Source organism: Ixodes scapularis, unplaced genomic scaffold (genome assembly GCF_016920785.2).
Source record: "Ixodes scapularis isolate PalLabHiFi unplaced genomic scaffold, ASM1692078v2 PGA_scaffold4__175_contigs__length_147842914, whole genome shotgun sequence".
NCBI lineage: Eukaryota > Metazoa > Arthropoda > Arachnida > Ixodida > Ixodidae > Ixodes > Ixodes scapularis.
Genome location: NW_024609879.1, coordinates 63,177,747 through 63,192,292, shown reverse-complemented (window position 1 = coordinate 63,192,292; position 14,546 = coordinate 63,177,747). Strand labels below are relative to the sequence as shown.

The 14,546-nt window shown below is 44.7% G+C and overlaps 1 long non-coding RNA gene across 1 annotated transcript; it reads right to left on the bottom strand.

Annotated features, from left to right (window-relative positions):
• Positions 1-468: 468 nt before the first annotated feature.
• On the bottom strand, positions 469-13,608 carry LOC120842382. The gene is made up of 4 exons (XR_005715917.3): positions 13,438-13,608; positions 5,960-6,128; positions 2,860-3,410; positions 469-749 (listed from the first exon to the last, which is right to left on the bottom strand). It is a non-coding gene; the product is annotated as an uncharacterized LOC120842382 (long non-coding RNA).
• Between the last annotated feature and the right edge of the window lie 938 nt (positions 13,609-14,546).

Sequence of the window (14,546 nt, the reverse complement as noted above, 5' to 3'; positions counted from 1 at the left end):
ACCTCTCCAGCCCTTCCCTTTCACTCTCGAAGAGAGATTCACTTCCTGCAAGGGTAGGGAGCCCCCAGCCCGCTCGGCACTAGAGCTTAAAGGTTTGGAAAAACAACAGCAAACAAAAACAACCCGGGAAAGCCGCCTTCAGTTCTTACTTCAACTCGCCTTCTTTTCTCGCTTCACCCACTGGTCTATCTTGCGCTTTCTCCAAGGAATTCCGAAACGCATTTCTGCTGTGACTTCCTTCACCAGAGTGTCTCAATATTGCATTCGGGCCTAATTAATCTCTAAGAGTGTGTCCCGAATCACTGAGGTTTCTTTTTTTTTTTTTTATGTTGTTTTGTCGTTCGTGCTACATTGCTTCTGTGTGGGTGGTATGTTGGGGCATGCCAGGTATCCCGAAAAGAAGCGACCGGGGACTGGCTCGTTATCTCCACTCCACCTTGTGTACGCACCATACCGAGAACCGAAGGCTTTCCGTGTGTGTATTCTTTTATTGGGCCATGCCGAATGTACCAAAGGGAAGCTTGCCGCACCCTGGTTTTGTTTACGTTAAAGCTGTTTTGCATGGGCGTCGCACCCTGAACCAAAGGTTTGTTTTGTTTGTGTTGGGCTTGTGTTCGGTCGCGCCATGCGTGTATGCCGAAGGGAAACGGTCGGGGTCCGGCTCGTTAGCGGAAAGGCCACTTTCTGTACGCTTTCAACCAAGGGTGTCGGGTGACCACGTCCCCAACCTCCCAGCGACGCTGTTGAACCTGGATGGAGCGTAAAAGTAATTTGTTTGTTTTTCTCCTGGGAAAAAAGAAAAGAAAAAAACCCGCGAAACTGAGAGTTCTGATCGGAGCTAAGAAGCTCGGTTCTGATTGGTCAAAGTGAGTGGCTTCAGAATGCTGCTAGTTCTTATATAATAGAAGAGAACTGGCAAGAAAAGAGGCACGGAATCCCGAAAGCAGTCGGAGTTGCTGCTCTCCCGTCCTGCGGTCGTGAAGACGACAGGAATTTGATCCCGCCGTGGGAACGTCATTGTCCTTCCTCGAGTTATGTTGGTTTCCTGTGTACTACCGCGTGGTCCTAGTGTTGCAGAGTGAGTATGTGAGGAAGTGCACCAGAGAAAATCGTCCGACCGACTGGACCAAGACCACGGAGGAGGCATCCACACCCCCTCTAGACCAGCGACAATCCGGCAGATAAGAATTTCATTATCACTTGTACTTCGTTGCGCCCGTTTTGAGCTTGCGGCTATGTCATGAGCGGCTCTTTGGTTTTCTGTTTATCTGCTCGCGAGCACACGTCACCTACAATTTTGGCAAGAGCTTTTTTTTTTTTTTGTTTTTTTTTTTTGTTTTGACAAAGTAGTAAATATTTTATGATTTTATCCTCTACCCTGTGGTCACCTCCTCTGCTCACTTTTAATCCAGGCGTGGCCCTAGTGCCTCTCATTCAGTTGAATTTTTTTTTTTTGTTTGCACATAAGCTGTGACTTTTGTTTTTTTTTTTTTTTTTTTTCACATCATTTCAACTAATTGACATACTGGTACACGGACGTGACATAAACTGGCATCCGCGAAAGGACCGATTGGCCTTGGTGAAGTAGCTGTGATCCGACTTAACGGTAGAAAGAGGTTAGTGCGTGACTGGAAAGCATATCTTGTGCCGTGACTTTTTTTTTAAAAAAGCTAAGTTTTTCGTTAGTGGCTGAGATGGAAGCTTCAGGTATTTTTGCCCTTGGGATGGAGCTGGGATATGAGGGAGATGAGTTGCGAGAGTTCGTTAAACAAGAGCGAGACCACGAAAGAGAAGATTGTATTCGAGAATGAGGCAAATGAGGCGAGCAGGCAAAAGAGAAAGCAGCAGAGAGAGATGCCCAAAAGAAAGAAGCGGAGAGGCAAGCTCAGGAGCAGGAGGCTCAGAGACAAGAGGAAAAAGAAATTTTAGAGTTGCAGATACGTCTCGCGGATGTGCAAAGCAGAAACCACAGTTCGGGGTACGTCTCGTGGAAGTGCAAAGTAGAAACAGGGCTGGGCAGTATCGCGATAGTATCTCAGAGATACTTTCGAGTATTTGTATTTTTGTATCGAGATACGTTTGAAAAATGTATTTGTATCTCAGCAGTGAAATACATTTACAATGTATCGCTTGTATCGCGATACTTTGCCAAACTTAGGTATCTTGTTACCTTTGTTACCCTTTTTAATATAAACTTAAAGGATAAAAACATCTGCTTTTAAAGGATAAAATCTGCTTCTCTCATAAAGCCTTCCAATCTTTCCAATTTATCAGAGCGAACGCTGTAAAGGAGTTGAGTGAAGAAAAAGTATGGCCCTGTTGTCCAATCTTGCCACACTATGGGTGACTCAGAAGCACATATAACGACCATTTGAGATGAACCCTCATGGCAAAACAGGGCTCATTTCGGGCAGATGCCTTTTGACAAGCATGATGCGCAGTGTTTACCGTTCTGTAACTATGTTGGTTTAATGTGGATGACATGTTTTTAGCGGCATTAATGATAAATGAAAAGTTTGAGGCAAGGAATAGTGCATAAATTGGCATAAAAAGAGGAGAACAAGCATAAATTACTATTCGCATTGGCCACACACTATACCCTCCCCACGTAGCACCGTTCGGGAACAAATATATTTCTATAAGCATCCGTATATGTGTTCTGGAATACTTTATCACTGCTTCTGCAGAAGTATCTCACGGATATCCCATTGCCTAAAAGACAAATGTATCTAAGTATCTGTATTTCGGCCTTAAAACACATGTACCTCAGTATTTGTGTTCCCGAATACTTCTTACAGTATCTCTGCCCAGCCCTGCGTAGAAACCACAGTTCGAAGAGCGAAGGCAACGCAGACTCACCCTCTGCCGGCGGAATGATGACCAGTCCACAACGCTGGATGGCACCTTTCGACGAGAAAAAATATGAAATTCACGCATACCTTCGCAGATTCAAACGCTTGGGAGCTGGGCAGCGCTGGCCGGCAACCAAAGGGGCACGTTGCTCACTGCCTGCCTGAGGGGAGGGGCACTGGCGGTCGTTGCCAGACTTTCAGCAACTAAGTCAGGGGAATATATTAGCATGAAAAAGGCGTTAATGAAACGATTCCGACTAACAGTGGAGGGATTTCGAGATAAATTCCGGGGGGCCGAACCGGCGAGTGGCGAATCGGGGGGACAATAGTATGCGACGAAACTCTCGAGTCTCTTGAACCGCTGGGTGGAGCTGTCGGAGACAAGCACGACTATGAGTCCGTGTGCAATCTTCTGTTGACGGAAGAGTTTGTTAAAAGCTGCCCACCAAAGTTCTCTTAGTTCATTCGGGAGAGAGCGACGAAAGACTTGGCAAGCATGGCTGGACTTGCAGACAGATTTTTAGAGGCCCAGGGCTCGAATTCGCTGGGATCAGAGACCTGAAAAAAAGGCAGACACGGAGGCTTTAAGACCTCTGGGAAAAAGAATGTCGGGGAGAGGAAGAGTGCCTCCACATTGTTTCCTCTACAATCGTACGGGTCATTTCGCTTCTGCTTGCCGTGAGAAGAGCAATAGATTCGTGTCGTGCTGGAGATGCAGTCAAACCGGGTACACCGCGAATATGTGTCAGGAGCAGCACCAAGCTTCATGCTGCGTATCAAGTGGGGTGACCGCAGAGAAAATCCCAGGACCCGTTCAAAATGGATACGTGGAACTTAAAAGTGGAGATCGACTACCCGTCGTAAATTTGATCATGGCTGCCGAAAAAGGGTATCTGACGAACGGAGTTCCAGTCCGGCCGAGCAGCGTGGGAGAGCACAGCGTCGCGGTGTTCTGCAACACTGGATGCAACACCGTTGTAGTCCAAAAGGACTTGGTCGCCGAGGACAACTTTACGGGCAATTCCAAGGCAGCCTATTTGGTTGACGGAACCGTCAAGATGCCCCCATAGGAAAGATTATTGATCCAAACACCCTTTTACGGCGGGGACGTAACTGCTGTGTGTATGGAAAGTCCACTCTACGATGTCATTCTCGGTAATGTCCCTGGGGCCCGAGCTGCGGGGAACCCTGATCTGTCATGGAACCACGTTGTTGACAATACGGGCAGAGCTCAAGTGGATGACGTAAATGCGTAACCGACCAAGCCCTAAGCGCTGCGGCTGAAACAAGGCAGCAACGCAAGGATGCTGCTCACGCAAGAAGTTCAACTTGAAGCCAACTATGTGTTCCTGAAATCAAAGGCAAAGCAGTGTCCCCCGTACAAGTAAAGGAAGAACAAAAAATGGACGGAAGCTTAATCACTTGTTTCCAGCAGGAGGGAACGATGATCCCCACGAAGAAGCGAAAACACTCTAGTGAGTTTGTTGTCAAAGCTGAAGTGCTCTATCGGATCTACCGCCAGGGTCCGGGAAGGGAAACGCACCAGCTTGTAGTACAGACCAAGTTTTAGAGCGCTGTCTTGCGAATGGCGCATGACACCATCCTCGCTGGCCATCAGGTAGTCCAGAAAACTTTGCATAGGATTCTTCAAGAATTCTACTAGCCCAGAGTCAGAGCAGCTGTCAAAAGCTTTGTGAAGTCATGTGATCAATGTTAGCGAACCACTCCGAAGGGAAAGGTGGTGAGGATGCGACTTGGGAAGATGCCTCGGATTGAGACACCCTTCCAACGGGTCGCTATAGACATTGTGGGACCCTTGACTCCGACCACAAAACGGGGCAACAAATATATCCCGCCGAGAATTTAAAAAAAAAAAAAAAAAATTCAAATACAGGTCACTTTTTTTTTAAAAAACAGAGGAAAGTTTGGGCAAAAGAAAGAAACAAACCTTTACATACAGCCCTCTCAGCTAAATCACAGCGCAATGCCAAAAACTTAATCATTGTCAGACCTTCCAAACATGTCACCGCCGTCGGAAGCTTCGTCAGCTCACAAATTCACAACAATACCTCACTGACACCGTTGCAAAATTACAACAACCAATAAAAGGAAGCGGAGACGGGCGAAGCAACAAAAGACAAAATACAAAGCCGCAAGAAAATCGCCTTGAGCAACAAAAACGAAAGTAACCTCTGTAGTCTTTTGTTGTGCACATCCACACCCCCGGACCAGCGACAATCCAGCAGATAAAACTTTCATTATCACTTGTACTTTGTTGCGTCCGTTTTGAGTCTGTGGCTATGTATTGAGTGGCTCTTTCGTTTTCTGTTTGTCTGCCTGCAAGCGCATGTCGTCTAACGTTTTGGCAAGAGCTGCTTTGTTGTTGTTGTTGTTTGGAGAAAGTAATAAATATCTTGTGATTATATCCTCCACCCTGTGCTCACTATTACACCAGGCATGGCCCTAGCACCTTTCAACTGGTCGAACAATATATTTTTTTTTGTTGATGCTTGCATGTGAGCTGTGATTTTTGTCTTTTTCACGTTATTTCAACTAATTGAGATTGTGACAGAGGGAGCATATTTCCCATTGTGGCACTGCTCTTACTGATGCGATGCCACCACAACATTCCATGAAACGTACACAAACATTCGCCAGGTAGTTTTTGGTTAATGTTTAATGTAGTTTAAATTGTGTTTTCTTGCATTTTCCATGTAACATTGGTGTTTCTTAACTCCTACTGCAACCCGCTTTATGTTGAAGCAACGAGATGAGCTCCGGAGTTTAGTTTCCATAGTGCTAGTCTTAGAGACACCATTAGAAAAAACTCTTTTAGTGTCATTTTATTGGGGCATTTTACCCCACAACATCTGGTCAAGTCACGGACAAAACAAAGGTTGGGTTAGCCAGATCCTCGGCATTTCAAAGCTGTTTTGGGGCAAAATGTTCACTGCCGTCCTTCCAGAATCTCGAAATGTCGCTGGAATAATTCCTCTCGCAAAGAAAACAGTTGGCCTATATTTTTTACAGCAGTGGTTGGCGCAGATTTTTTTTACCTACGACAGAGGTGGGGCTGGAACCGGCGACAGCCTCTAGAAATCGCCTACCTCGTTGGATGGACCACAGCAGCTTGAGTGAGTCTGCCGTCACATGCTTTTCCCCTTGCTGGACTCTCCTCAGCATGCCAAGCACCCAATGCTTTCCGGCGGAAGTCCATGACACGAAGCAGTCCGGCTCATGATTCCAAGAATGCAGCTTCTTTGACTCTGCACGATTCTGTAAGAGGCCAGTGAAAAGAGTGAATAAAATGCACCGTGCACCAAGAAACATTGCTTGCAAAAACAAGAACAATGCAAACCAGACATGCTGACAACAAAAGTGGCTAGGGCCACATCTCTTTACAAAAACATCGCTTCTGCAACAAGACCAAATGCAAATGAATGTCGAGTCCAAGGACATGTAACCCTGATAAAGAAGTGGATATATGGAAGGAAGAGTGCAAAGCTTCAGGGAATTTCCGTCGGTCTCTTTCGTCATTCATTTACTTACCATACTCAAAAACAAATTTAGGACATGAATATAGCCTACACAGAGTGTGAGTCTTACTCCTGCTGAAATATTAAAAGATGTGACTCAGAGACTTCTTTTTTAATCTTTGCTTTAAAATAATTTAACTTTAGCTACTTATGAAGATTTCTTTTCTTTTCAAAACAATCATTAGTTTTAATGTAGCTTTCATAGATTAACTCATGTTTACAAACAAACCGAAGCGCCCCTAGTGGATGCCACCAGCACCGCGCATGCACAATGGAGTGTGGACAAAAAGTTTGCCGTCACCCATAAACAAACCATTGAAATGCGATGTTGTCAGCATCGGTGTGTGTCCCCATGATCTTTTTTGCGTGGGAATTGTTTATTCTATGTCTTCCTGGCAATGTCTGACTCCTTGAGCTGCCTCAGCGAAATTACCGAGGCTCTTTACACCGCAAAACTTTGCGTGAATGATGCGCCGATTTATTCCACATGGATGCCGCGCAATGGACGCTAAAGCCTGATTTGCATGATGAGATTCCTCTCGCAGTTTTCAGTCGCGACATCGCTCGGGCTGCAAAAGCGTGAACCGTAGCTGAGATGGTCGACGTCAGTACTGAAAATCGCATGCAGAATCGGCCAAAGTGAGTCAGGCATAACAAGTCGGTGATGGCCAATGGTAACAATAATCAACATCTCCCGGGTACCTACTGTTTACACCGATTCTGCTTACCTAACCAACATACAAAATTAGATGTCTTTCGAGGCCTGCACTCACTTCTTATCGCAATAACCGGGCCAGCGCTTGGTCTACGGGCTGGTGTCGTATGAAAGGGCAGACGACAGGCAGAAATGTTTGAAAGAGCAGACAACAGTTCAAACAATCAGGTGGCCGTTTGAATCCGACGGCATCTTATTTTTCCTTTTCACGGCACATATCCACATTCTCGGGCAAACCGAGCACATAAAAACTGACCTTGAAACCTTTCTCGAAGCTTTTAGTACATTCCCAGTCGCAGCGTTTTGACGAAAAGGCAGGTTTTTGTCTGATTTCTTTCAAAACAACGCAGGAATGCAAAACCCACATGGTGACTTTTGCCCAAAGCCGTAGACCGGAAGTGCGCTCGATGCGCCGCCACCATGCTGTGATGTAACAGAGTTGAGTTTGTGTATAGATTTGTACTCAGATGCACAAACAACTACTGTATTTTCCCGGCTATAGTCCGTGGACTATATATGCTTAAAAGTTGAACTTTCTGGCTGTGCGGACTATCTACATGTGCGGACTATAACGGAATTTCGTTTTTCAATATTGTTCATTGTGACGAGACGCAACGGAATATGTGAATGAAAAAGTATGTTAGTGATGATTTATGTATAGACCTTTTCTGCAAGTGCGCCGCCATCTTGAATTGACGTCACTTCCAGTATGAATTGACGTCACTTCCAGTATTTTGCCTTTGCCACACCAATAGAAGGCATTTAGGATATAGGCGTAACCGTCACTCGTTTTGCCTCCCCTTTGTTTCTTACTATTTGCAGGTTGAAACGTAGGATTATATTTTCATCACCGATACCGGATACACCTATTAGGTGGCTGGGGACGAGAGTACACAGAAAAGGTCTATAATATAAGCTTTGTGAGCTAAGGAAGCGGACAGCTGTCAAGGTGTGCCGTGTATGAGAAGACTTTACTGTCAACTAAGAACCAGGTGCAGACTATCTAAGCAAAAACTTATGTTTTCAGTCTAAGCTGGCCCCTCCAGGCTATACACCGGGTGCGGACTAAAGCCCAGAAAATATGGTACATAAAAAGATTTTTTTTTTGTGGACAGATTTATGATGCAATAGCTCATTTTGCTTCTTATGAAGTATAGGGTGCTATTCAAGAGCAAAAAGCGGTGAAAATTTCTATAATCTAGCAGAGGAAAATAAAAATGCCATATGCCTCCTTTTAAGAAGCCCAGTGTCTATTCTCCCGGCAGACGGAAGAATAATTCCCCAAAATTCTAGCGGCAGTCACCCCCCATTGGCTGTCTGAAATCATGTGACTACTGCCGGTAGAATAATTACTTTCTTATTCTCCCAAAGTTTCGTGGAAACACGTTTTATGGACAACTTTTCGTGGTTACAAGTTTCCTGAAAACACATTTCGTCGGCACTCGTAACGCGAATTGCATGCTGTAGGGACTTTTTGTCACGCGTCTACCACTGGACCATGTGTAAACCCACCCGTTTGTGCCGCTTGACGGCAGCAGTCTGCGGCGGCTTATTACGATGCTAAACTCTCTGGCCAACCCATACACCCGGCGGTTTGCTGCATCAGTCTGAAGCGGCTCATTACCGAAAAAACCTAATCTGAGCTGTCGATGGGCCAATGGGAGGTGACTGCTAGTAGATTTTCAAGGACGTAATTCTCCTGGCTGCCGAAATAATAGACACTACCCAATTAAAATACTGCAATTTTAAATCAGGGGTGGAACTCATGAAATGTATTTGGGAGCAGCCACGGGAGCAGCTGAAACCGCTGTTTTGGAGCAGGTTGGGAGCAGCTAAAACTACATTCTGGAGCAGGCTAGGAGCAGCTCAGATCAGTTTTCACTGCACTTCAGCTTGTGTCTTAGACGAGCACGGGAGCAATTTCAATTGTGCTTAGCAGCACAGATGAACATGAGTGGTTAGGGACCTAGGTAATGGGATAACAGTGTAACAGATGCCAAAACTTGAAACTTTGTAAGCCTTAATGAGAATCAAAAAGCAAGTACCGTATGTTTCTGAAGATGGTGTCCTTGATATTTCCTGAGTGGCTTTCAGCTGCTCAAAATGCAAACCAGCACTGCTTATCGCCCAACCCCCACGTGCTCGACAGAGTAATTATACGTGCGAACCACGTGACGTGCGTAAGCAACGGACGTGCAGTTGCGTGGAGGAACAGGGCAACACATTTCGAGTTTATCCCATTGTGCAACTCAATATCGAAGCAGTAGACTACGATTAACGGAGTTATCGTATTCAAAGCGATTAGCGGGAGCAAGGTTAAAGTACGCCGAGCGGATCTACCGCTCGCGTGACAGCAGCTGGCAGGCAAGGTTCCGGATCGGACCGCGTTTCAGTTCTATCAAATCGCAATTATCTTGCGGGAATGCTGTTTCAACTTCTAACGATGAAGTACTAAAAGGAGTATTTTGCTCATTTGTTTTCAATTGGCTGACGTCCGGATCCCGGGCTGCAGAGCCTCAGGCAATCTGACGCTCAACGACTCGACCTCACCTCGGTCGACTTGCTTAACAGCTTATGGTTGAAGAATAACAGTCCAGTCGCAGGTGTAGCGATTCGAATCCGATCCCCGAGTTTTTTCGCGCGCTTCCGACTCGGGATACACAGGGAGAATAAACAGAACAAAGGATTGCAAGGCCGACTAAGCTAAACGGGCTAATTGTTGCCAATCGAGTCGATAGGAACCGAAACCAAGACAAAATACTTTTTTGTTTTTGGCGCACGTTGTGCGATTTGGTGCATAATGGCGCAAGGTATTGGCTGTGGCGCAGTTTCCGTGAAATGGCGCAGGATGGCGCAGACAAATGCGTCTGGCGCAAAATGGCGCAAATGGCGCAGCCGTTCCACCCCTGTAAATAGATACCGGCCCCAAATCCCCCAAAATAATACATCAAAAGTTTCATTATAAAGAGAAGCCTCCCAAGTACCGATAACCAAGTGCACAACGTCAGAAGACAACCTCAAGTTCCTAAAGTTGCAAAACGAGAAAAGTGCATTTGAAAGTTCAAAGACGTATACTCTTCAAAAGTCAGCTGGAATTACATGAAATTAGGACATAACATATATAAGGTGTCCAGGAATCATCCAGTTGAGTCACTAAAACAGTTCCTCCATGTAAAACTGACTTCTCTGGCCCCTCTTGCACCATGTGCCATCAAACAGCATTACATTAGCTGGTCCTCCAACGTCCCCATTTCACTCTTCACGGGGTTTTGGCTGGCAGTTCTTGTGGCAGTAGCATAACCTTTCTTGCCAGTGAAGGTATTGTCGTGCATTGGTGTTAGCAAGCTGAGAATCGTACTGAAGTGCACAAGTTTGCGGCTTTGAAGTCGACAGATGAAAAAATTCTTGCAAGCTCCCACTGTAATAGTTTTGCTTTGCAGCTATGTCTCCATTTCACATGGCACATTTCAACACTAACGTCAAAAAAAAGAACCCACTCGAGGCACTCGCTCTTCTCTAAGAGTAACCTGAAGGATGACAAAACTTCCTTGCGGTTCCTAACCGCACTCGCTGGAAGCGGGGCAGACTGCATCGCTCAGAAGTATTGCCAGTGCACCGATGTTGGATATCACTAAACTCGCAGAGCCATATGTTCTGTAAACATTTTCAAAGAATGCAATCTTCTTTCCAAAGCACTAACACACGTGAACAGAGAGCCGATTGTGTCGGAATGGTCACCATTGTCGTGATGTGTCTCGAACTGTTGTGTGCAGAGAGTTGGAGCAGCTATTTTTCAGGCAGTTTGTAGGTCGAGTTGGATAGTTTTGATGCTAATCTGTCTTGCGCTTCAGCATGTTACGGTAAACGTCCCTTCGCTGGCATTCTCCAGATGCTTGTGCATCGCCTTTTGACACCGGATATCGCCTGGCGCCCGCCGGCCTTTTTCTTTGGAACTCGGACGAAAAAAATGACGGAAGTAAATAGTTGGTAGTCCAGCGATCACTTGTCTTTACTCCTTTCTCCCTAATTTCGTAGTTCAGCTGGTTTAACCGTTGTAATATGTACTACCAACTAGCTCAGCTTCTACCCCCTGTTAAAACATTGACGACGGGGACGGAAATGTTTCATCCCTTCATGTATTTGTATAAAAAAAACAATTGCTGACAATTTGTTTTTTCTGGGGGGTTGCTGTGTTGGGTATTTGCAAAATATCCACGTCCTAGTTCTAAGTTACGATGATCAGAAAATTTGGCACGCTGATATTTGCAGCGCAGTTGCAGTAGTTGCACCATCATTACAGATAAAATAGTTACTTGAGAAGCCGGCCTCCCTGCACACCCTTCAATAAGTGCTAGGAATCCCCCTCCTCAAAAAAAAAAATTGGTGTATTTTTTACATTGTAAAAATAAACTATGCACCACCAAACGCTCATTCTTCGCCCAAATGTACCGGTAGCGGTTCAAACCAGCTGCCGAGTCAAATGTTATAAGTAGGCTGTATACTTTCCGGTTTTAACTGAAAAACACCGATAAACATCCGGCAGTGTCGAAAATACAAAATCGGTTAAAACCGAAAAACACTTTTTTTTTTCCTATTTTCAAATAAGCGCTGTTTTTGTTTTTAACGAAAAATTCATGTATATTTCCCAGTTTTAACTGAAAAACACCGGTAAACATCCGCCGGTGACAGAAATAAAAAATCATTCAAAACAATATAACAACGGCTTCTAAATATTTTTTCCCTACCAATGTTGCTTTTTTTTACTAAAAAAGTCCTACGCAAACTTCCCTCAAACATATTATGTTACCCAAAATCATGCACTTTGCCTGTTTTCTTTTGTGAGCTACGTGGTCTTGGACTTTTGGAGGACAGTAGCTTTGTTCCACTGTTTTCCAAGGTCAGTGGTCCTCCTAAGCACCGACCTTAAAGATCCTTATCAGTGGCCCGATAGGCCAGTCCCAGTTGGCCAGTACTGTCCCAAGCCAACTTGGACGTTTTCTGGCTTCTCGTGTTCAACGCAAATGTTCAGCGGGCATTCTCGATATTAGAGAGTTTTAGTAGATCGTTCCGATGACTCTGATAACGATACCCAATACTCTGACGCCGCCTTTGCGCTTGAATCGTATCGTTATCGGGTATCACTATCGGGGGTATCAAAGGTATCGAAAGGACTTACTAAAACTTTCTATTGCAGTCGTCAACAGGAAAAGAGTCACTCCCTCCTGTTGTTGACGCACAATTTCCTAGGCACGAGCCTAGGAATGTATGCACGCATATGCTACAATAATCAAGTGTGAGATTGTGTAAAATATCTAAAAAGTATTTGAACTGTTTTTAGTCTTCAGCGGTCGTTTACATTCGCAATTTTTTCTCCGATAATCACCACTTTTAGCGTCTGCACGAGAGAATTCACCGAAAGGCACCGGCATATAAAAAATAAATAAACACCGATAAACATCGGCCGATTTCTGTCAAATAAACACCGGAAAGTATACGCCCTAGTTATAAGTGATTTTCTGAAAATTGCAACCAGAAAATGGGCCCATTTTTGCCCGTTTTCGGTAACTGGCGCCATAGAGTTCCACGTAGTCGAAAGCTCCGTCGGCCGCCACTTACCCATTGGAGATTTCAGTACATCACTCATAACTTTCGAATGAGGTTAGTGCTGAAACCTTCCCATCTGATTCGGACCTCTAGCGGAACATTTGGGTGGAGAATGAGTGTTCAGTGAGACATATTTCATTTTTGCTAATATGTAGTGCATTTTTGTAATAAAAAAAAAAACACTGTACATTTTATTTTTCGGGGGTTTGGGGGATTTTTTGCACATTAACTTTTGCACAGTAAAGACTGAATTCTGAAAGCAACACTTTATTGTTTCACTGAAAATATTTCGGCACCGTACTCAATGTGATAGTGATATTTAATTCCGCTCCGGAGAGCCGCGGCGCCGCAGAAATGCAAGTCGCCCATACCGCGAAGGTACGAAATCACAAATACTGTGGTTGTGCTTCTCGAAAAAATACGTGGACAGGAAGGTATACTCGACGTTTCGGATGGAAGCCCTTCTTTAAGTGATAGACGCGGTGTCGCGTCCAACGATGATGAAATAATATTGTACAATTAAAATAAAAATAAAATAAAATCTAAACTGACAAAGGCTACAAGAAGCATGAGCTCATCCGTTCGCGCCAGAGCTCAACGCAGCGAGCACTCATACTGCGGGAATGCCTTTCAAACCCATGAGCTCGCGTTCACGGACTTTGTTAACCGACTCACTCGTGCAGCACAGGCGAAATGAGGCGGGAGAAGAAAAATGCGTGCAATCTCGTACCTTCCCATTTCTCGGCAGCGTCCCGTGTCATCATTTCAAAAGGGTCCGGACCATGAATGGACCGTGACGATGCTGCACCGTACTACAAACGTAAACTCACTTACAAACGCGATTTAAAAGTTTCGAAAACACCAATGCGCCGCCACCCGCCAGCCGCCATGTCTACTCTGTGAGCAGCCGTGTGTAGAGAAAATAATGCAAGTGAAGCCTTCGAACTGGGCGGTGGCTTGCGCCGCCTAGCGGGGTAAGTTGGTGGGTATTTGCGGGCAGAAATCTAAACCGAAACTTCGATTGCGAACCTTTATTTTTGGGACGATTCTCGATTGAGGTTTTTGTTCGCAATTTTTAACGACCTTACAGGCATTGGTAAAAACAAATATATAGAAGTACCTAATTATGTTTCACATCGTAAAGATCATTCAAGAAATATCGTAAGAGAACATTTTTGTCGGACAGATTATAAGAAATTTTTGTTTGTTCCCCACACAATATTGTTAGTCTGTTGGTAGTTATTTATGTGTATGTTCGTTACTGATATCCGCAAATTGCAGTATCGTTTTGTTTGTTTTGTTTTTTTTTACATACCGGCTAGCTCTACCTGGCATTGCAGGCTTTTATTTATTTATTTATTTATTTATTTATAGATAAATAAAAGAAACTTCTTAGAATGGATGCTTGGGCGAGTTGGATATACATGTTGCAGGAGAAGCGCTAAAGTAGACTCACTCACCCTCACATTCACACTCACACTCACACCAGAAAAACGGTCACTCACGTCGCGCTGACTTTCAACTCAAATTGTATTTTCGTCTCCTTTTGTTTTTCTTTTACCCGTGTGAAAATTTGTCACCTCACTTCTTTCTCTTCTGTACAAAACCATTAGCAATGTCTATCGCACATTACCTTCGAGAATCTAGATATAACAATTCTTTTTCCGTAAGCGTTATGGATGGACTACTAACACAGGTGTCACTCCTTTTTATGATGTTAGCTGCCTCTATTATCTCACGTGTTAACTGATGATGGTTCCTTCCGATTATGGTGCTATTTTTGAAGTCCGCGGCGCACCCACAGTCACGGCAGTGAATGCCCAAAAGTCCTGAGTTAGC